Raw genomic sequence first — 25,313 nt, 5'->3', positions numbered from 1 at the left:
AATTGATGAGAGATGAAGAGAAATAGCTGGAGAGGCTCAAAGTGGCGTGACATATGAGAGGAGAGGCTGCTGGTTATGTTTTCTTTTCATAACCACACTTAAATAGCTAGGTTAACACATTAAACCTTAGCCACATGTCACCTTTTGATTAGCTCTAGGTTTAAGTGACCCAATCACATTGTGCCAAGTGTCAAACCTATATTTAATCTTGATTTTAATCATCTTACATGATTAAAAATATTTGGCAAGCTTATGTGTTATGCCATGTGTCACCATCTCATGGTGCCACGTGTCACACTGCAAAATGACCAAAATGCCCCTGTGTCTTAATTTTGAGTTCTTAACCCAAAATAATTATTTTCTTCTTCTAATTAATTTATATCAAATATAAATTAATTAATTAATCTCTATTAATTAATTTCTCATCAATTAAATTCATATTTAAACACTTTAAATATAAATTTAATTTATACTACACATCCAATAATCTAGATTTGGTTTCAAGTCATGCTAGGGACTTTGCAATTTAATTGCAAACCAAATCTATTTAATTAATCAATTAAACTCTTTAATTAATTAATTAAATCATATTTAAATAGGTGATAACTTGTGTATGTGTGTGACTTACTAGGCTCATCACTAATTGGCAATGAGACATGATATCAACTCTTAATAACATCAGAACTCTTTCTTACCATAAATGATTTCTCTAAATCATTTTATGAACCTCATAGACCATGGTTAACACCTAGCATAGCATGCCATGGCCACCCAATTAGTAATAAGATTTACCTTAAATGAACCTATAATCATATGTTACCATGTACTAGAATCTCTCTGTTACAAAATCCCAATTCGAAGTGGAGTCATGGTTTATGTCAAACCCCATTTGCTATGAATATTATGTTCTCTTTTAATTCCAGTTCTTGATTAAAAGATTTTTCTCATCAGAAACTCTTTTCTGAATAAATCTATCTGTCCTGGCCAGGAACTTGAAACATCAAGAACAATTAAATGAACATAGGATTTTAACTCTATTTACTTAGAGGAACAGATTCCATCTTGATCAACACCTACCTCCATATATAACTAGTAGGAGCCAACAGATGCCCATATACCCATACACAGTACAAGTATGAAAGCAGTATCAAACTCAAACTACCTATATACAAGATAACTGTGCTATCTCAGGTCTAAAGATTATATGCACTGATATGATTTATGATAAAACATTGACAAGAGTAAACTCCATGTGCTTGTCATAAGTGTCACTGGTTCAGCCTACTTATCATTTATAAGTGCCTATCATATTTGTTATATGGCATGAAACTCACCATTCCATCTTATTTATATCTCATATAAATAACTTGGTGACAAACATGAATACAATCTTTCTGGATAAGTCATGTCCTTATTATGAAGTATCCTCGATTGTGAACCTATTTATGATACTTTGTGCTAGAAATATTGTCACTCATATTCTTAACATCTTAAGAATAATATTTCTAACAAAATATCAATGGACCTTTTCTATTACACATAAATATATTATGTAAACGGAAAAGTGGAAATGCCTTTTTTTATTAAAAATATGTACAAGATACATACTAAATGATATGCTCTAGGGCATACTACTAACAATCTCCCACTAGCACTAGAGCCATTCATTACAATATCTTAGACCTATCTTCTCAAGATGTCGGTCTAACTGAGCTTGTGACAAATGCTTAGTGAATGGATCAGCGGGTTTTTCAGCTGATGTTATTTTTCCGCATGGCTATATCGCCTTTGCCCAACTATATGTCTGATAATGTGGTAGTGCCTTTCTATGTGTTTGGATTTTGGGTGAGACCTTAGTTCCTTAGCTCAGATGATCGCTCCATTGTTGTCACGGTAGTGGAACCGCGACTCAATGGAAGGAACTACTGTAAGTTCATCACGAACTTCTTTATCCAAACAGCTTTCCTTTGCAAAGATCCGATGCAAAGAATATACTCGACCTCAGAGTGGAATCTGCAATGTGCTCGCTTGGAACTCTTCCAACCGATCGCACCTCCATTACAAATGAACACATATCCAGAGGTAGACTTTCTATCATTGATATCTGATTGGAAATCAGAATCAGTATAACCATCCAATTGCAAGTCTCCACCTCCATAAATCAAGAATAAATCCTTAGTTCTTCTCAAGTACTTAAGAATATTCTTAACAGCTATCCAGTGTTCCAAACCTGGATTGGATTGATACCTGCTAGTCAAACTAATAAAGATATGCGATATCCGCCTAGTACACAACATTGCATACATTAAACTTCCAATAGCCAAGCATATGGAATCCTCGCCATCTTATCTCTTTCTTCGTGTGTCTTTGGAGACATCTCTTTAGAAAGGTGGATACCATGTCTCACTGGTAACAATCCTCTCTTGGAATCAAGCATGTTAAACCTCTTTAACACCTTTTCCAAGTATAGACTTTGGGATAAACCAATTATTCTTTTCGCTCTATCTCTATAGATGCGAATCCCAAGAATATAGGTTGCCTCCCCTAAGTCTTTTATGGAGAATGTGTTTGACAACCATACCTTTATAGTCACAACATACCGTATCATTACCCATCAACAAGATGTCATCCACATATAAGACAAGGAAAGTGATAGCACTCACTAACCTTCTTATATACACATGGCTCATCCTCATTTTTGATAAAACCAAAAGATTTAATGGCTTCATCAAAACGATGTTCCAACTCCTCAAGCTTGTTTCAACCCATAAATGGATCGCTTTAGCTTGCATACTTTGGAACCATCTTGGGATTCAAATCCTTTAGGTTGTTCCATGAAAATGTTTTCTTCAATGTATCCATTGAGAAAAGTCGCTTTGACATCCATCCGCCAAATCTCATAATCATAGTATGCACTATTGCTAATAAAATCCTAATTGATTTAAGCATGGCAACAAAGCAGAAAGTCTCTCATAGTCTATTCCTTGCCTTTGGCGAAACCCTTTCGCTACTAGCCTTGCCTTATAGGTCTCTACCTTCCCATCGTAACCAATTTTCTTCTTGAAAACCCATTTGTTCCCTATAGGTACAATACCTGTGTGGGTCAACAAGATCCCAAACTTGATTCTTATACATGGAATCAATCTCGGATTTCATAGCATCAATCCATTTTGAAGAGTCTATATCTGATATAACTTCTTCAGAGGTAAGTGGATCATCTCCATGATCTACTTCTTCATGAGTAGACAACTCTTGTTCTTCTTCATGAAGAAAACCATATCTCATCGGTGGGTGAGATACCCTGGTTGTTCTACGAGGAACAGCTGTAGATGTTTCATCAACGGGTATAGGTTGACTAGATGGATCTATATCCATCTGATATGTTGGTTGATCAGAATTCTCCAATTCTAACTCTATTTGCCTTCCTTTGCCTCCTTCTTGAACAAACCGTTGTTCAAGAAATATGGCATCTCTACTTATCACAACCTTTGTGAAGTAGGCAAATAAAAATAATATCCAAAACTTTCTTTGGATATCCAACAAATCGACCTTTTCTCGATCCGGTCTCCAATTTATCGTTGTTCACTTTTTGATATAAGTCGGACAACCCTAAATCTTAACATGCTTAAGACTTGGTTTTCCATGCCATATCTCATAAGGTGTGAAAGAAACCGATTTTGATGGAATCCTATTCATAATATACAAAGTCGATTCTAATGCAAATCCTCAAAAGGAGATTGGCATATCAAGATAGCTCATCATACTACGTACCATATCCAATAGGGTACGATTTCTCCTTTCGATACACCATTTAGCCGTATGCGTTCTGGAGGAGTCACTGAGAAACAATGCCATGCTCTCTCAAGTATTCATCAAATTCAATACTCAAATATTCACCTCCACGATCCGATCAAGAGCTTTAATATTCTTTCTGCTTGATTTTCTACTTGATTTAAATTCTTTAAACTTTTCAAAGGATTCATGTTTGTATTTCATCAAATACAAATACCCAAACCTTGATTTATCATCAGTAAAGGTAATAAAATAATGAAAGCCCCCTCTAGCCATTTCTTTAAACGGACCACATACATCACTATGTATTAGTTCCAAAATATTTTCAGCTCTTAGCCCTTGTCCAACAAAGGGTGATCTAGTCATTTTGCCTTGAAGGCAAGATTCACAAGTTGGAGTAGGCTCAGAGCCCAATGAGGATAGAATCCCCATTTTCTCCAATTTTGCAATCCTATCTTCTGCAACATGACATAACCTTAAGTGCCAAATATATTTTGAACTTGAGTTGGTTTTCACCATGGCATTGCATTCATTTAGATTGCTATACTCTGGCTAGTGGAAACACTTTCTTACTGGCAATGGAAACACTTTCCTGTTAGCAATGGAAACTCTTTCCTGTTGGCATTATCAGCTTTAGTCTTCCTTTTCTGTTTAGCTATTTTCTTGGAAGGACCAGGAATCTGAGGTTTCTTTTTCTTATTGCCCTTCTTCTTGTTGGACTTTCCAGCAGAAGAAAATGCAACCAAAGCTACCTCTTTTCCTTTATTGCCTGGCATATTCTTTTGGGCAATAACCAGCATGTTGAGTAAACCAGCTAAGGTGCATTCCTGTTTAATCATATGGAAATTTGTCACAAAATTCCCAAAAGACTCAGGAAGGGACTGAAGGATCAAATCCGTCTGTAGTTGGAAATCCATGTTGAAGTCAAGATGTTCCAACTGCTCAATTAGTCGAATCATCTTGTGGACATGATCCCCAACATTCTGTCCCTCAAACATCCTCATACGGAATAGCTGTCTAGATATCTCATACCTAGCATTCCTGATGTGCTCACCATACAACTCTTGTAGGTGAAGGAGGATCTCACTTGCACTGCAAGTTTTCATGTCGCTTCAGAACTCATTACTCATGGAAGCAAACATGTAACACTTAGCTCTCATATCATGCTCCTTCCACTTGTCCAAAGTTTCATGTTCCTCTTGTGTGGCCTCTGGAGGTAAGGGACCAGGAACATTTGAATCTAGAACATATCCTATATGTTCAAGGTTCAGGACAAGTTTCAAATTTCTTAGCCAATCGCATGATTAGGTCCCACAACTGTTGTTATCAAGTATGCTTGCAATGATATTGGATGGTGGTGGTTGTTTTGTGATCATTTTTATCAGAAAATTAACTGCAGAAAATAACCAGATTAATTAGTAAATGTATCATGTAATTAACCAAAATGATTATGGTCTTTTAATCAAATTGGTCCTCCCACTAACTTAGCGAATCCTATACTTCCAAAGTAGAAAACTAAATCCTAGTTGGATGGATTTCTAGTGGGTGATTGAATTCTTATAATTCTATTGATCATCCTCGTACATCCATTATTGGAATTACAATAAACTATAAGTGAGCAACTCCTTGCCCATCACATCTCATGTGAGGTTCAACTTTTACTAGCCCCTAATGCTCAAAATCTCGTGTACATCCAATATTGACTTATCTTGCATTAGTTAAGTTGATCCCATTGAGCCAAGAATTATGCAAATAATTTTAATGTCCTCAGGTACATCCAATATTGGCCACCAAACCATTTACATATTTACAACATCTCATGCTTAACAATTATTCTTAAGAAAATCTCTTAAATTAATTGCATCTCATGCAACTATTTAAAATTTCTTAAAATAATTGCCCCAATGGAGGGCTTATGTTATAATTACTTTAATTATAGCATTTCCAACTTAATCATTTGTTTGGAAGATTTTATGGTCATTCTATTTACTATTAAGGTCTCACTTTGCACATTATCCATTTAGCATGCATATATCATATAATTGCATACATTCCCATACATCTCATGCATTCATGGATAAGCAAGAAATATGGTATGATCATGGACTTTCTAAGGGATTCAATCGAGCCACCAAGAATTGAATCAGGGCATTTCTAGGTGCATTTCATTCATTCATTTTACAAGAGTTGCTGAAGGAGTACATAATCAACACTTGATATTGAATTCCTCCCACTGGTCCCACCAATGCTCTTGACCTCCTTGAACTTCTTGCAATCCAATATTACATTGTAATCCTTGGCATACCAAGGCGAATTTACAAGAACTTAAATAAATGAAATTACAACCCAAAAATATTACAAACTTAATAATACATGCCCAAAATAAATTAAAATAAATTAATTAATTTACAATCCCAAAGAAACATAAAAGAAATAAATCCAATCACATTGGTCTTTTATAGTCCATGATCATCCATCATGCATATCACTATTTAACAATTAAATAAAACATACATTCTTAAATTAAATTGAATATCTCATATTCAACTTAAAAATCCAGATTTGAATATGATTCAAATAAATTTAAAAATTCAGATTTGAATCTCATTCAAACAAATTAAAAATTCAGATTTGAATCACATTCAAACAACTTCAAAAATTCAGATTTGAATCACATTCAAACATTTTTTAAAAAATCAGATTTGAATCACATTCAAATATTTTTTAAAAAATCAGATCTGAATTTTATTGAATCAATTTTAAAAAATCAGATTTAAATATGATTCAAACAACTTTAAAAATTCAGATATGAATCACATTCGAACAACTTTTAAAATTCAGATTTGAATCACATTCAAACAATTTTTAAAATTCTGATTTGAATCATAATTTAATTGTGTGATTAAAACAACTAATTAAACATTTTAATTAGTCAAAGAATAGGCCTTAGATCATACAACAATTGCAGAATTAAAAGCCAAACCTTGAACCACCCAAGGAACCATTGTTGCCGCCACCAATGGTGGCTTCACCATTTGTGCCGCCACACCTCATGATCCAACCAGCAATGAATCTCTTGATCTCATGATCAAACACACAATTAAATTATATAATCAACAATCTAAATGGCAAATATAGTGGCTCTGATACCAATTGAAGGAACGGAAGCGTGAAAAACACAAGATTATACCATTGAATTCAAAAATTTTCACCTAGGGTCACAAGCACCATGCAAGATTTATTTTTATCTATTTGATTTCAATGATAAACAACATATTAAAACTCTTTTAATATGTTTTTGGATCTGTATTTGCCATTTAAGATTTTAAAATTAATCAGATTAATTTTAGAACCCTAGATTAAATCAAGAACGATTACACTAACCTCTTGATGTGCCGCAATGTTCGCGCTTTGAGATTCGTCTTGAGACACGGATGTTGTCCTCTAGCTTGTCCACACCAAGAACACCTATGGCAGCCCTTGAACAGCTTCTAAAGCCTTTTCTATTAATTAGAAATTCAAGTTCTGCCTTTTAAGAGATTAGAGATGCAAACAGGACACTAGAAACAATTTCTAGTGTTCTTAATTCAAGAGATTGATGGCTAATCTCTTTGAATTGATGAGAGATGAAGAGAAATAGCTGGAGAGGCTCAAAGTGGCGTGACATATGAGAGGAGAGGCTGCTGGTTATGTTTTCTTTTCATAACCACACTTAAATAGCTAGGTTAACACATTAAACCCTAGCCACATGTCACCTTTTGATTAGCTCTAGGTTTAAGTGACCCAATCACATTGTGCCAAGTGTCAAACCTATATTTAATCTTGATTTTAATCATCTTACATGATTAAAAATATTTGGAAAGCTTATGTGTTATGCCATGTGTCACCATCTCATGGTGCCACGTGTCACACTGCAAAATGACCAAAATGCCCCTGTGTCTTAATTTTGAGTTCTTAACCCAAAATAATTATTTTCTTCTTTTAATTAATTTATATCAAATATAAATTAATTAATTAATCTCTATTAATTAATTTCTCATCAATTAAATTCATATTTAAACACTTTAAATATAAATTTAATTTATACTACACATCCAATAATCTAGATTTGGTTTCAAGTCATGCTAGGGACTTTGCAATTTAATTGCAAACCAAATCTATTTAATTAATCAATTAAACTCTTTAATTAATTAATTAAATCATATTTAAATAGGTGATAACTTGTGTATGTGTGTGACTTACTAGGCTCATCACTAATTGGCAATGAGACATGATATCAACTCTTAATATCATCAGAACTCTTTCTTACCATAAATGATTTCTCTAAATCATTTTATGAACCTCATAGACCATGGTTAACACCTAGCATAGCATGCCATGGCCACCCAATTAGTAATAAGATTTACCTTAAATGAACCTATAATCATATGTTACCATGTACTAGAATCTCTACATTACAAAATCCCAACTCAAGTGAGTCATGGTTTATGTCAAACTCCATTTGCTATGAATATTATGTTCTCTTTTAATTCCAGTTCTTGATTAAAAGATTTTTCTCATCGAAACTCTTTTACGAATAAATCTATCTGTCTGGCAGGATCTTGAAACATAAAGAACAATTAAATGAACATATGATTTTAACTCTATTTACTTAGATGAACAGATTCCATCTTGATCAACACCTACCTCCATATATAACTAGTAGGAGCCAACAGATGCCCATATACCCATACACAGTACAAGTATGAAAGCAGTATCAAACTCAAACTACCTATATACAAGATAACTATGCTATCTCAGGTCTAAAGATTATATGCACTGATATGATTTATGACAAAACATTGACAAGAGTAAACTCCATGTGCTTGTCATAAGTGTCACTGGTTCGGCCTACTTATCATTTATAAGTGCCTATCATGTTTGTTATATGGCATGAGACTCACCATTCCATCTTATTTATATCTCATATAAATAACTTGGGAACAAACATGAATACAATCTTTCTGGATAAGTCATGTCCTTATTATGAAGTATCCTCGATTGTGAACCTATTTATGATACTTTGTGCTAGAAATATTGTCACTCATATTCTTAACATCTTAAGAATAATATTTCTAACAAAATATCAATGGACCTTTTCTATTACACATAAATATATTATGTAAACGGAAAAGTGGAAATGCCTTTTATTATTAAAAATATGTACAAGATACATACTAAATGATATGCTCTAGGGCATACTACTAACATAAATATGATTTAATTAATTAATTAAAGAGTTTAATTGACTAATTAAATAGGTTTAGTTTGCAATTAGATTGTAAAATCCCTAGCATGACTTGAAACCAAATCTAGATTATTGGATGTATAGTATAAGTTAAATTTATATTTAAAGTATTTAAATACGAATTTAATTAATGAGAAATTAATTAATAGAGATTAATTAATTAATTAATTTATATTTAATATAAAATAATTAGAAGAAGATAAATAATTATTTTGGGTTAAAAACTCAAAATTAAGACACAGGGGCATTTTGGTCATTTCACAGTGTGACACATGGCACTATGAGATTGTGGCATTACACATAAGCTTGCCAAATGTCTTTTAATCATTTAAGATGATTAAAATTAAGATTAAATATAGGTTTGACACTTGGCACAATGTGATTGGGTCACTTAAACCTAGAGCTAATCAAAGGGTAACATGTGGCAAGGGTTTAATGTGTTAACCGTGCTATATAAGTGTTGTTATGAGAAAATAAAATACAACCAGCAGCCACACTCGTTTGTCACGCCATTTTGAAGCTCTCCCTCTCTTCCTCTTCATCTCCCATCAATTCAAAGAGATTAGCCATCAATCTCTTGAATTAAAAATACTAGAAATTGTTTATAAGTGTCCTGTTTACATCTTTAATCTCTTAAAAGGCAGAACTAGAATTTCTAATTAATAGAAAAAGCTTTAGAAGCTGTTCAAGGGCTGCCATAGGTGTTCTTGGTGTGGACAAGCTAGAGGGACAACATTTGGTGTCCTGAAGACGAATCTCAAAGGCGCAAATACGCTACAGTGCATCAAGAGGTTAGTGTAATAATTCTTGATTTAATCTGGGGTTCTAAAATTAATCTGATTAATTTTAAAATCTTAAATGACAAATACAGATCCAAAAACATATTAAATGAGTTTTAATATGTTGTTTATCATTGAAATCAAATAGTTAAAAATAAATCTTGCATGATGCATGTGACCCTAAGTGAAAATTTTTGAATTCAATGGTATAAACTTGTGTTTTTCACGCTTCCATTCCTTCAGATATGCCACACAGTGTACCGGAACACCATTTTTTTTTCAATCATTTTAATTATTTTTATCCTTCCTTATTTATTTCTTTCATAGTTATGAAATACAATTTGTGAAGTATAATTCATTTAAATCATTTATGAAGAACATAAATTTATTTGAGGTTCTGCAAATTTTATAGAAAATCCGGCAGAGTACCGACTAAAAATAGAGAAAACAGTTCTTCGGAACCTGAGAAAAACACTTCCAAAATTCTCAATCAATCCCAAACTCCATTTCATCATCAAAATCTCAATATTTTTTAACAACATTTCCATTCTCAATCATTCATTTCATATGATATTCATATACAAGTCATACATAAATATTCAATTTTTTTTCATTCATAAACACAATTCTCACTATTTACATTAACACCAAAATACATTACATGAGTTTCAATTGCACATGAGAAAGCAAAAGTTAATTACAAAATATCAAAATAAAACCTAGTGTCCTACCAATGCACTAATGACGGTAAGTTGACACGGACACTATGCAGAGCTGCAGGAGGTCTCACCCAGTCTGTGGTCTACTGGGCTCTTGATCGGTCTCTCCAGAACCTACGCATGGCAAAAGCAATGCACTAAGCAATAATGCTTAGTGGTGCCAATAATAAAATGAAAAGAAATAACATAAAATAAATATGCAGTGCATGTTCTGATGTCTTATGCAAACAATTTTTCGATCATTATTGGTAATCTTAATTATTTTGTATTTGTTATATTCATAATTTCATTAAATTTATCCACTTTCATTTTTGGTTGCCCAAGTAACCTATACTGGATGACTGGACTGGATAAACAGATAAACTGGCACTGGGTATCAAGTACCTCGGGCCGTCATACCATCGGTCACGTATGTATCTCCCGGTGTGCAACAGAACAGCTAATAAGCTGTAATAATATTAGGCACAAGGCCAAGTATCAACATAATTACAGAATGGCTAAAAGCCATGAAATCACAGAATGACATAATGCCATGTGCAGTACTGCTAACTGAACCCTATTGGCATACCAACCTATCCAAACCAATCTTGCTAGGTGTACTAGGGCATGTTACACTTTTAAATTTTTCAATTCTTGAAATTTAAGTTTAGGTGTTACTATTCATTTTATTAGTCAACTAAAAGATTGACTTTTGCATAGAAAATAGGTGCATTGGTTCTAATACTCTCAACATACCACATTTTGCATTCTAAAATTGTTGGTATTGGTTGCCAATATCATTTCTAAGCTTAGTGTTAATTATTCATAATTTTCAGATTTCAAGCCTTATGTTTACTATTTCATTGATCATTTGAACAGTAGGAATTTGGCAATGTTGTCTTCATGAAAGTTGTTCCTTATTTTGTCTAGTTACATTTCCTTTTTTGAATCACTCCATTTGGAGTTTTGCAACTCAAGTTATGGACTAAAAACCATAACTGACCGGATTGGACAGAATCCAAAATTTTGGGCAAAACTGGTTCTGCTAGATTTGGTAACCTAAGTTTAGTTAGCAATTTGACTAGGTAATGGTCAGAAGTTGGATTTGTGTTCTTCATCAAAGTTGTAGGTCTATGTCTCAGCTTTCTGTTTGTAAAATTTCAGGTCAATTGGACCTTTCTACACTGAGTTATGACCAAATGAATAAATACTATTCATTTGGTCATTTTGCCCAGGCAGAATGCAAGTCACCCAGATTAGGGCAATTTTTAGGCTAACTTGGTTTGGTTTTCTGGGTAGGGTTTCTTCACTAAAGTGGTGCCATTATGTGTCTAGTTTCATGTCCAATTAGCCTTGCACCAATTGAAACCCTACAACTCCATTTATAACTGCCCAAACCTGCTGGACTCATGCTCAATCCTGCAGGTCAGCCAAGGCAGCTCACCCATACACAAATGCCAAGCATCAACTCACTTTATTTCCTCATCATACACATTCAAATGGCCACTAATTGACCATTACAAGGTTAATGAACCATCAAAAGGGCAAACCCTAGAATTGTTCAAGTGTCCAATTTTTTTTTCATTTCCCACATGCACAATTCTTGCATTTCATTTACTCAATTATGTTCAATCCCTCATCCACTGCCAAAGGCTACTCATAACCATTTTTCTACCAAGAAAAATCATCATACCCTAGCTAAACCTAGCTGCCAAAATTGTAGGGTGCACACACACACTTGTTTATTTTATTTTCTTACCTTTCTTACACAATTCATGCCCTTAAACATGAATTAAAGCAAAAGGAACTAAGATTGGACACTAACCTTGAATGGAATAAATTCCAATCTTGCAAGAGCTCTTCTTTTTCACTCTTTTTTGCTCCCAAAAGTTTCACTAAGATGAATTATGAAGTTTTTGTGTTGGGAATTTAGGGCTTAGTTGAAGAAAAACCAAGAAAACCAAGCTTTGTAAGCTTGGCAATGGAGGGCAATGATGGGTATGGTTCGGCACACAAGGAAGTTGAAGAAGAAAATGACTTTTTCTTTCTTTTTTTCTGCCCATTAGGTCATTTTAAATAAGTTAATGCTATGTGTCAAAGTTTGGTTGGGTGGGAGGATTTTAATGACATCATAGTGATGTCATAATTCTAATTTTTATTATTTTCTTTCCTTTTCTTGTCTACTTAATTTCAATTTAATTTTTAGAAATATTTATTCATATTTTGTGTCATAACAATTATTTACTTAACTGGACAAGTCGGCCAAAAATTACCTCTGAAGGCCAAATGACCAAAATGCCCTCCGTTTGGCTTAACAGACTAAAATTGTCTGTACCGATTGACAAATTTTTCTAAGCATTTTTTTGGCATTTTAATGCCACAGGAACCTCAATGACCCTTCTCTAGAGTCCCAAAAATTATTTTATGAATTTTCCCTAGGGTCTAGGGCTCCTAGTTGCGAGAACCGCAACTTCTCACTAGGTTACCCATCGCTAGGGCACCGGCTCATTTAACTTAGTTGTATTTTATTTCTAAAATTTTTCCTAAATTTTTTTTATTAATATTTGAGTTAATTATATTTTCTCACTTTAGTTTAAATATTTTTCTAGACGTTCTAGTTATTTGGACTGACACTGGTCACCGAAACAGTAGAATGTACGGAGTTGCTACAGGGAGGGTGTTACATTTATGAAGTGTGATTTCTCATTTGAAATGTTATTCCAATAAATGGCCTTTATGGACTTAAACTATTGTGAAGTTTTCATGCTTAAGAAAAATGTGATTTATTATGATTTGACAAATTGTATTTTACCTTAAGTTTTAAAGTTATTAGTTATGCACCACTGAGTGATATACTCAGCGATAGCTTCTTTATGCTGTCGCAGGTAAGGGAAAGGAGAAGGCTGTCAAGTGAGAGACTTGAAAGCAGCATTTCGGTATTGTTTGTGGGTATTTATGTTAGGTATACCCTTGTGATTCCTTTGGATGTTTTTTATACCTATATGTATAGATGTACGGACATTGAGCAGTTTGAATTTAAAAGCATTGCATTGCTATCACATTTTGAGTTTGTAACTATTTTGTATTTTACTTTGGGACTTGTGAAAATGTAACTTTTATAATATTTAGTCTATCATTATTTTCAATGAATGTTTACATGGGATTTTAACTATTCTCATGCAGTTTTCCGCAAAAGAATTGATAAGATAAAAAGCTATGGTTTGTTTTAAAATCCTTTGTAGCATAACTAATGGGTTATCGATAGGTGGAGTTCGGTAATTCATTAGGTATGCTTCGGGAACATGTCGTACCTTACAAGAGATAAGGTGTGACATTCCATCGCTTAGATACTGGAGACCCGACACAGCAGTCGCCATAGCAGCAGCTGCTACAGTAGTACTCTGATTACAGTTGTTTAGATCTGCTACAATTCAGAGCTCACCTCAGTAGTGTTTATTTTGGTAGGGCTCATGTACTTAGGTTTTGCTTTTTTGGTTCATGTATAATGAGATGTATATTAATTTTGAACATTGTAGTTAAATGAATTTGTATTTTAGACTGTAAATAAAGCTTGTAATTTTTGTATATAATTTTTCATATGAATGAACTGAATTTCATTTTCTTGAAATGATATGATATGGTACATGGAAAAATGATACAGATATGAAATCATTTTTAACAGGTAACTATTGAAACCCGCCAGATACTAATAAATCAGAAGAGGTTCTGCTCGGCTTTCCACAGAAATGAATTGTGATAAAATAAAAAAAATTACCACATGTTTTAAATGAAGTTTAAAATTAACAATGAATAGGACAGGATAAGTTGGGGTGCCCCGATACCGAATGTGGCATGCTTTACTTGGCTATACTATAGACTGAAGGAGCAAAAGCATGGTGATTAGTTCATTAGAGCATTGAATTTCAAAAAATTTCTTGTAGGGTTACATGCATCATGCCACATCTCTTATGTGCCTAATTAATTTCAATGCTCAATTGCATATTAAGACACTTTTAATATGTATTAGGATCTATGTTTGCCATTCAAGATTATGAATTAATAAATTAATTCATTTAAATCCTAGTTTAAAAGAGGAGTTTGAGTGCTAACCTCTTTTGTAACATCCCCACTGTACGTGTTCTGTACGTTATGTTGCTACAGTTGCCAAATATCAATCCAGGCAAGTCAGGATGTTTGGAACTACACTTTGGTGATAGTGAACAGACATATAATGATGAAATAAATAAAAAGAAAATACAAGAAAAATCAAAGAAAAGTGAAAGAGAGAAAATGAAGCTAAGTTAAGCAGTGGCAAGACAATGGGTAACATGCAGGTAAGTATCGACACCAGGACCATGAGGAACTCTCGGAATTTAACTTTGAGACATAAATAAAGGTCTATTGAAATGTAATGGACACTAGAATTATCAAAGAAAATTAATAAATTAGTACAAAGAAAAACGAAAAATCGAGAAACAAACAAAAATCGATGTTACCGAAAAATCGGAAATATAACCCAAAGTGGGGTATTTTGTTCATTTGACACCTAGAGTTTCCTTTTGACCTCAATGTCCATTAAAAATAAATGATATTACACTTTAAAAATGCCATGAAAAATTAAATTGTGATACATAATGTAAATTGTGAAAGAAAGGAGATAAATGTGTAAATAAAGGAAACTTAGTGTAATTAAACATTAAAAAATTGATTAGTGCTCCACTAACTACATTATAAGGTACATAAAATAACCATTAGTGGGTGGAAATGGGTCATCTTCAACCTTGAGAGAAAGCTAGCTGAAGTGAATTCCACCATTGAAGTCCACCATGGCCAAATGAACTCTTCTTCCATGCAACCTTGATCAAGCCATCCTTTCCTCTTGATTCCTTCATTAAAGCTTGACTACTTACCTTGAGGAAGATAGTGGCAACAAGAAAAACAAGATTTGGTGAAGTTTTGATAAGCTTCAAAAGTGGTAAGTGTCCAAATCTTCTCCCTAGCTTTAGTAAAAGTTGTGTTTAGGTTGAGATGAGTAGTTTGGTGAAGAGAAATGAATGAAATAGTGAGATATGGACTTGTCCATTTTTGGCAACCAAGAACCTTTGTTGAGCTTGAGTTATTTTTACTTCTAATGAATGGAAATGAAGGTTGATTAATTTAAATGAAAGTTGTAATAAGTTTATATCCAAGTATATGCATGCTAATACTTGAATAAAGAGTTTAAAATGCGATTTTGATGCTTTGGGCAAACTGCCATGTTTGGAAGCCTATTAAATCATGAATTTGTGTGTGTGAATATGTAGTTTATTGATAAAATGTAATGGTGTTAAATTGTGGGCAGCATGTGTAGTTAAAATGGAAGTGTATGTGTGACATAAGTGTTGATGCACATTGAATTTGGGTGGATGTAAATATTGAAGTTTAATGGTGTATTGTGTGCTTTGTGCACTTGAGTATTCTGCCTAGAATGCTTGCTGGAATTGTGTACAATATATATATAGAAGTTCCATTGATTGAATATTGAAGTATTGGGAGGAGGAGGATTGTTAAAATTGGAAGTGTGATGTTCAAATGCAGGTTGTGTGTGTTGGTAGCACCTAAATTAGGTCATAAGTGCAATATTGTGAACCCAATTGGTATGAGGCCAATGGTGAGTGAAACTAGACACCAAATAGGCCAACGTTCATGTAGAAATGTTGACAAAATTCTGCCTAGAAACTGACCTTAAAAATTACCAAACCCAAAATGGCAACCTTGCAACCCAGATTTTTGACCATATGAACGGTAGTTCTTGGGATGACCATAACTCACTCAAAATAGGTCCAATTGACCTGAAATTTTTACCATGGTTATTTTAGACATAGATCTACAATTCTTATGAAGATACCAAAGCCCAGAAATGGGCAGAACCAAGTTAAATGGCTTGCACAAGTTTGGGTACAAAAACTGCCAAACCAAAAGTGACCTAAAATTGACCAAATTTTGCACTAAAGGTGCAATCTGTCCAGCTTCAGTAAATTGATCATATCTTAGTCTATACAACTCAGAATGACCTGAAATTTTGCCCCGCGTACAATAAGACATAGAGCTATAATTTTGCTTATTTTACCAGAAGCTAAAAACCAAGAAAAATAGGACTTTGAGCTAGACCAATCTAGCACACCAAAAATTGAGAATTTGACATTTACATACAGTGATGCTTGAAGCAATTTGGCAATGAATGCCATCTTATCAAAATGGTAAATTGCACTATATTGGCAGCATAGTAAATTATAATATGTGACATGTTGATGCTAGAAACAACTTATCCATAGTACCTAAAAAGGCCAACTTATGCATTGATTTATGAATTACATAATAGCTAGTAAACTAAAAAAAAAATTTGATGAATTAAACAATTAATTTATAATGTGCCCTAGTTTGCCTAGTTGACTAGTTTGGATAGGTTGGCATGTCAATAGGATTCTGACAGCTGTTCTGTAAATAGCTTCATGCCATATTGTGTTTTTACGGCTTATTATACCGCACTGTGACTTTAATAGCCTATGGCTATGCATATTGTGTATTTATTCTTGGCTTATTGCCATATTGACTATATGGCTTTTTAGCCATGCTATTTGCACATCGGGAGACACTTTGTGACCGATGGTGTGACCGCTCGAGATACTTAGTACCCAGTGCCAGTATATCTGTTTATCCAGTCTGGTCAGTATATAGGCTACACGGGCAGTAATTCAAGTACTATTAAATTCAAATACCTAAATCCAGTCAACTGACTTACAGCACCACCAAAAATTCGTAAATACTTTATTTACTTTATTTTAGTGTATATTTCTTTATATTTGGCACCACTAAGCAAAATTGCTTAGCGCGTTGCTTTTGTAACGCGTAGGTATTGGAGACACAGCTGGGGAGCCCAGCAAACCTACGACCGGGTGAGACATCAGATTTGTACAGGAGTCCAAAGTCATCTGCACTGCATTGCATACATGGTAGGACTTAGGATATCTTGTATTTTGTACTTTTGTTGTATTTTTGTAATTTGCCCTTGTATTTGGTAATGTTATGAAAGCTCTAAAGTTTGTAATATTTTGTACATATTAAATAACATGGAGATTTTCTGGATATATTTGAATTATTATGGACTGTATTATGGAATTGTTTAATTACTATAAAAGTCTATTGACTTTACTGAGAAATAGAGACTGTGAAATATTTGAGATTTTGATAGTATCATGTTAAACTGTTTTCAATAGGTTTGGAAGGACAGTTTGTCCGAAATATAGACGGCACCTTGCCAAATTTTTATTTCCAATCTTGAAACATTGATTTTATCAAAGTATGAAAATAGTATCAGCATGATATGAATATTACATAAAAGACTTCTTAAAATCAAATTGAGCTCAGGTAATGAAATAATCATAGACTAGGTGCTCCGACACGCCTTGTAGCACGCCTTACTTGGCTATTCTATAGAGGGGTGAGGGGTGTTACATTTAGTGGTATCAAAGCACGGTTTAGGCATTTTTGGACCTAGATAGTTTGCATATCATGCATTGCATTGTAAGTGTTAAGATGACTCTAATGCATATCTTTTGATTTGATTTGTTATTTGGATCAGAATATGGGTTCCACATCGCAGAGAGCGGTCGATGAGGAAGTGGAAAGTCATGCTCCATCTATGACTGAACCAGGAGACAAGAGGGAACCTGCTCTACCAGTACCAGGTGCACCAGCCACATTTCAGCAAATGGCTGAGTTCTTTAGACAAATGGCAGGAGTTATGCCACCACCACCGCCTCCACATCAAAAATCTCATATGGAGAGACTAAGGAAGTTTGGAGCAGTGGATTTTCTAGGCAAAAGGGAAGATGATTCTGTCACAGCTGAAAACTAGTTAGACAGAACTGGAAGAGTCTTGAAACAACTTCATTGTACTCCAGAGCAGAATTTGGAAGCTGCTATATCACTACTGCAAGATGATGCATACCAGTGGTGGGATATAGTAACTAGTGAGGTGCCACCAGAACAGATAACTTGGGATTTCTTTCTCACTGAGTTCAGAAAGAAGTATGTGGGCAGTGTATATCTGAAAGAGAAGAGAAGGGAGTTTATTACCCTACGCCAGAGACAGCTGACAGTGGCTGAATATGAAAGAGAATTTGTCCGACTGAGCTGCTATGGGCGGAAAATAATCCCTAATGAGGCAAAGAGATGCAAGAGATTTGAGGAAGGACTCAATGATAACATTAAAGTAATGATTACAGCCTTGGGGATTATAGAGTTTGCCAAGTTAGTGGAAGCTGCATTGAAGGTTGAAAAAGTTAGAATGAATGAGCAGAACAGAAGGGACAGATAGCAGAAAAGAGGTCAGGGTCAGACCGGTACATCTTCTGCCCCTAGTAAGAAATTCAGAGGTTCACTTACTCAGAGTTTCAGTAAAGCACCAAGTCAGGGTTAGTCACAGAGGCCCAAATCTTAGTTTGCACCAAGGAGAGGCCAGTCCACCCCTTCAATGGCTAGCTCTCCAGGGACAGGGTACAGGGGACCAGCCCCAACAGTATCTGTTGCTTGCCCACATTGCCAAAAATGGCATAAAGGCGAATGTTGGAGGATGATAGGCGCTTGTTTACGGTGTGGATCTATAGACCACCTAGTCCGAGATTGTCCTCGCAGAACTGCTACATCCACTCCGGTATCAACTGATAGGCCTACTCCTCCAGCTCCAAGGGGTAGAAGGCCGGGTAAGGCTGAGGCAGCCGGTACTTCACAGAAACCTGTGTCAGAGTATGTGGAGAGAGCAGAGGGCAGAAAACCAGCCAGAGCCTATGCTATAAGGGCACAGGAGGAACAGGATGCTCTAGATGTCATCAAGGGTACGTTCCTCCTTTATAATACTTCTGTGCATGCATTAGTGGATCCTGGATCTACTCATTCATATATTTGTATCAAGCTGCCCGTAGAAAGAGGAATACTAGTAGAGGAAAGTGACTAAGACATGCTGGTCACAAATCCGCTAGGCCACAGTGTGGTAGTAAGCAAGGTGTATAAGGGTTGTCCATTGAAGATTCATGGGAAAGAGTTCTCAGCAGACTTAATCAAACTGCCTTTCCATGAGTTTGATGTGATTTTGGGAATGGACTGGTTATCCCATCATCAGGCAATAGTATATTGTAAATTGAAGAGAATCTCTCTGAAAACTGCTGAGAATGAAGAAATAACAGTTGTGGGTGAAAGGACAGATTTCTTGTCCAATGTCATCTCAGCTACAGTTGCAAGGAGATGGTTGAGAAAAGGGTGTGAAGCCTATCTGGCACATGTGGTTGACACTAGGTAGGGTAAACTTAACTTGTCTGACATACCCACAATAAGGGATTTCTCTGAGCTATTTCCTGAGGAATTGCCTAGTTTACCACCAGAAAGGGAAGTTGAATTTGCTATTGAGATTATGTCGGGTACAGCTCTGATTTCAATTGCTCCGTATAGGATGGCACCTGATAAATTGAAAGAGTTAAAAATCCAGCGGTAAGAATTGCTAGACAAGGGGTTCATACGCCCCAGTGTGTCACCGTGGAGAGCTCCGGTACTATTTGTAAAGAAAAAAGATGGGACACTGAGGTTATGTGTTGACTATCGAAAGTTAAACAGAGTAACAGTGAAGAACAAGTATCCGTTGCCTAGAATTGACGATCTGTTTGATCAGTTGAAGGGAGCTAGTGTGTTTTCTAAGATTGATCTCAGATCGGGGTATCATTAGCTAAGGGTTAAGGATGCAGATGTGCCTAAGACTGCATTTAGAACTCGGTATGGGCATTATGAATTCCTAGTGATGCCATTTGGGTTAACAAACGCTCCAGCAACATTCATGGACCTTATGAACCGTATTTTGCATCCATACTTAGATCGGTTCATAGTGGTCTTCATTGATGACATCTTGGTGTATTCCAAGGATAAAGCAGAACATGATGAGCATTTGAGAATTGTTCTGCAGACTCTAAAAGAGAAGAAACTGTATGCTAAATTGTCCAAGTGTGAGTTCTGGTTGAATGAAATTGCGTTCCTTAGTCATGTAGTATTAGCTGAAGGGATTAGAGTGGATCCCAAGAAAATTGAAGCAGTGATGGAATGGAAGCCTCCCAAAAATACAACTAAGATTAGAAGTTTCTTGTGGTTAGCTGGATATTATAGAAGATTTGTAAAGGGAATTTCCCTGATAGCTGCTCCAATGACCAAATTACTACACAAGAATATGAAATTTGACTGGAATGACAAGTGTGAAGCCAGTTTTGAGAGGCTGAAGGCTATGTTGACAGAGGCACCAGTGTTAACACAGCCAATGTCTGGAAAAGACTTTGTAGTCTACAGTGATGCCTCACATAATGGGTTAGGGTGTGTACTCATGCAAGAAGGGAAAGTGGTCGCATATGCTTCCAGGAAGTTAAGGCCACATGAAAAGAATTACCCTATTCATTATTTAGAGTTAACAGCAATTATCTTCGCATTAAAGATATGGAGGCATTACTTGTATGGCGAAAAATGCTACATATACACAGACCATAAGAGTCTGAAGTATCTGCCAACCCAGAAGGAACTTAATTTGAGACAGAGGCGATGGATTGAATTCCTGAAAGATTATGATTGTGTGATTGATTATCACCCTAGGAAGGAAAAATGTAGTCGCTGATGCTTTAAGCAGAAAATCTATTATAGCATTAAGATCTCTGAATGCCCAACTGTCCTTAACTCATGATGGAGTTATTTTGGCTGAGTTGCAAGTGAAGCCGAATCTGTTACAACAGATACAAGATGGGCAGAAGACAGATGAGAAATTAATGGCTATTATGGGCAAAATCATTGAAGGGAAGGAAACTAAATATGAAGTGAAAGAAAATGGGTGCCTATACTAAAGAAAATGGGTGCCTGTACTATAAGAAAAAGTATGTGTTCCAAATGATAAAGAATTGAAAACCAGTATTCTGAGAGAAGCACATAACAGTATGTATGCTATGCACCCAGGAAGCACAAAAATGTACCATGACCTGAAACTCCGATACTGGTGGCCAGGTATGAAGAAGGACATAGTTGACTATGTAACTAAATGCTTGACATGTCAGCAAGTCAAAGCAGAACATCAAGTTCCATTATGTTTGTTACAGCCCATAAACATACCTGAATGAAAATGGGACCGAGTCACTATGGACTTTGTCAGTGGTCTACCTCTCACTCAGAAGAAGCATGATGCAGCATGGGTGATTGTGGATAGGTTGACCAAATCAACATATTTTCTGCCAGTCAAAACTGACTACTCACTGGAAAAGCTAACAGAATTGTATATCAGTGAGATAGTTAGACTACATGGAATTCCGCTTTCCATTATATCTGATAGAGACCCGAGGTTTACATCTAGATTTTGGAAGAAATTACAAGGATCCTTGGGCACACAACTCCATTTTAGTATGGCTTTTCATCCTCAGACAGATGGACAGTCAGAAAGAATATTCCAGGTAAATTCTAAAACTCATTGAGTTATTATAAACAATAATTGAACTGATAATGATAATAATAATCGAACATATGTGATAGGTCCTCGAGGATATGCTGAGAAGTTGTGTTATTGAGTTTGAGGGAAGTTGGGACAGATACCTTCCACTAGCAGAATTTACATACAACAATAGCTATCAAGCTAACATACAGATGGCACCCTATGAAGCACTGTATGGGAGAAAATGCAGAACACCTGTATGTTGGACTGAGTTGGGTGAAGATAAGCTAGTGGGGCCAGACCTGATAAAACAGACAGAGGAAAAGGTGAAACTGATAAAGGCCAATTTGAAAGTTGCTTCAGACCGACAGAAATCTTATGCTGACTTGAAAAGAAAGGACATTGAGTATGAAGTTAGCGAGAAGGTATTTCTCAAAGTATCACTGTGGAAAAAAGTGTTGAGATTCAGGAAAAAGGGAAAATTATGAAGGAACGGAAGCGTGAAAAACACAAGTTTATACCATTGAATTCAAAAATTTTCACCTAGGGTCACATGCATCATGCAAGATTTATTTTTATCTATTTGATTTCAATGATAAACAATATATTAAAACTCTTTTAATAATTTTTTGGATCTGTATTTGCCATTTAAGATTTTAAAATTAATTAGATTAATTTTAGAACCCTAGATTAAATCAAGAACGATTACACTAACCTCTTGATGCATTGTAGCGTGTCTGCGCCTTTGAGATTCATCTTCAGGACACCAGATGTTGTCCCTCTAGCTTGTCCACACCAAGAACACCTATGGCAGCCCTTGAACAGTTTCTAAAGCCTTTTCTATTAATTAGAAATTCAAGTTCTGCCTTTTAAGAGATTAGAGATGTAAACAGGACACTAGAAACAATTTCTAGTGTTCTTAATTCAAGAGATTGATGGCTAATCTCTTTGAATTGATGAGAGATGAAGAAGAATAGAGGGAGGGCTGCAAAACGGCGTGACCAAGGAGTGTGGCTGCTGGTTGTATTTTATTTTCTCATAACAACACTTAAATAGCTAGGTTAACACATTAAACCCTTGCCACATGTCACCCTTTGATTAGCTCTAGGTTTAAGTGACCCAATCACATTGTGCCAAGTGTCAAACCTATATTTAATCTTGATTTTAATCATCTTACATGATTAAAAAACATTTGGCAAGCTTATGTGTTATGCCATGTGTCACCATCTTATGGTGCCACGTGTCACACTGCAAAATGACCAAAATACCCCTGTGTCTTAATTTTGAGTTCTGAACCCAAAATAATTATTTTTCTTCTTCTAATTAATTTATATCAAATATAAATTAATTAATTAATCTCTATTAATTAATTTCTCATTAATTAAATTCATATTTAAACACTTTAAATATAAATTTAACTTATATTATACATCCAATAATCTAGATTTGGTTTCAAGTCATGCTAGGGACTTTGTAAACTAATTGCAAACCAAACCTATTTAATTAATCAATTAAACTATTTAATTAATTAATTAAATCATATTTAATTAGGTGATAACTTGTGTATGTGTGTGACTTACTAGGCTCATCACTAATTGGCAATGAGACATGATATCAACTCTTAATATCATCAGAACTCTTTCTTACCATAAATGATTTCTCTAAATCATTTTATGAACCTCATAGACCATGGTTAACACCTAGCATAGCACGCCATGGCCACCCAATTAGTAATAAGGTTTATCTTAAATGAACCTATAATCATATGTTACCATGCACTAGAATCTCTCTGTTACAAAATCCCAACTCAAGCTGGAGTCATGGTTTATGTCAAACTCCATTTGCTATAAATATTATGTTCTCTTGTAATTCCAGTTCTTGATTAAAAAGATTTTCTCATCAGAAACTCTTTTCTAAATAAATCTATCTGTCCTGGCCAGGAACTTGAAACATCAAGAAAAATTAAATGAACATAGGATTTTATCTCTATTTACTTAGAGAAGCAGATTCCATCTTGATCAACACCTACCTCCATATATAACTAGTAGGAGCCAACACATGCCCATATACCCATACACAGTATAAGTATGAAAGCAGTATCAAACTCAAACTACCTATATACAAGATAACTGTGCTATCTCAGGTCTAAAGATTATATGTACTGATATGATTTATGACAAAACATTGACAAGAGTAAACTCCATGTGCTTGTCATAAGTGTCACTGGTTCGGCCTACTTATCATTTATAAGTGCCTATCATGTTTATTATATGGCATGAGACTCACCATTCCATCTTATTTATATCTCATATAAATAACTTGGGAACAAACATGAATACAATCTTTCTGGATAAGTCATGTTCTTATTATGAAGTATCCTCGATTGTGAACCTATTTATGATACTTCGTGCTAGAAATATTGTCACTCATATTCTTAACAACTTAAGAATAATATTTCTAACAAAATATCAATGGACCTTTTCTATTACACATAAATATATTATGTAAACGGAAAAGTGGAAATGCCTTTTATTAATAAAAATATGTACAAGATACATACTAAATGATATGCTCTAGGGCATACTACTAACAAATTAAGCCCTAGGTTTATTGGCCCATATAAAGTTATTGAATGTGTGGGACTAGTAGCCTACCCATTAGCCTTATCACCTGAGCTGGACAAGATACATAATGTGTTCTATGTCTCGATGCTCAGAAGATACAGATCAGATCCTTCACATGTCATCTCAGCAGAAGAAATTGTGGTATAACCTGACCTGATATATTAAGAAGAACCAATTAAAATCTTGGCACGAGAGGTAAAAGAGCTCAGAAACAACACAATTCCACTAGTGAAAATCTTATGGAGACACCACAACACGAAAGAGGGGAAGAGTTGCAACATCCCCACTGTACGTGTTCTATACATTCTGTTGCTACAGTGGCCAATATATCAATCCAGGCAAGTCAGGATGTCTGGAACTACACTTCAGTGATAGTGAACAGACATATAATGATGAAATAAATAAAAATAAAATACAAGAAAAATCAAAGAAAAGCGAAAGAGAGAAAATGAAGCTAAGTTAAACGAACCGGCACCGCAGCGATGGGTGACCACACCGGGAAGGCTGTTACTGACCCCACAACCGTGGGGAACTCTCAGAATTTAATTTTGAGACATAAATAAAGGTCTATTGAAATATAATTGATACTAGAATTATCAAAGAAAAATTAATAAATTAGTACAAAGAGAAATGAAAAATCGAGAAACAGAC

The sequence above is a fragment of the Hevea brasiliensis genome, chromosome 1 (assembly GCF_030052815.1).
Source record: "Hevea brasiliensis isolate MT/VB/25A 57/8 chromosome 1, ASM3005281v1, whole genome shotgun sequence".
NCBI lineage: Eukaryota > Viridiplantae > Streptophyta > Magnoliopsida > Malpighiales > Euphorbiaceae > Hevea > Hevea brasiliensis.
Note: the sequence above shows the minus strand (reverse complement) of the source record.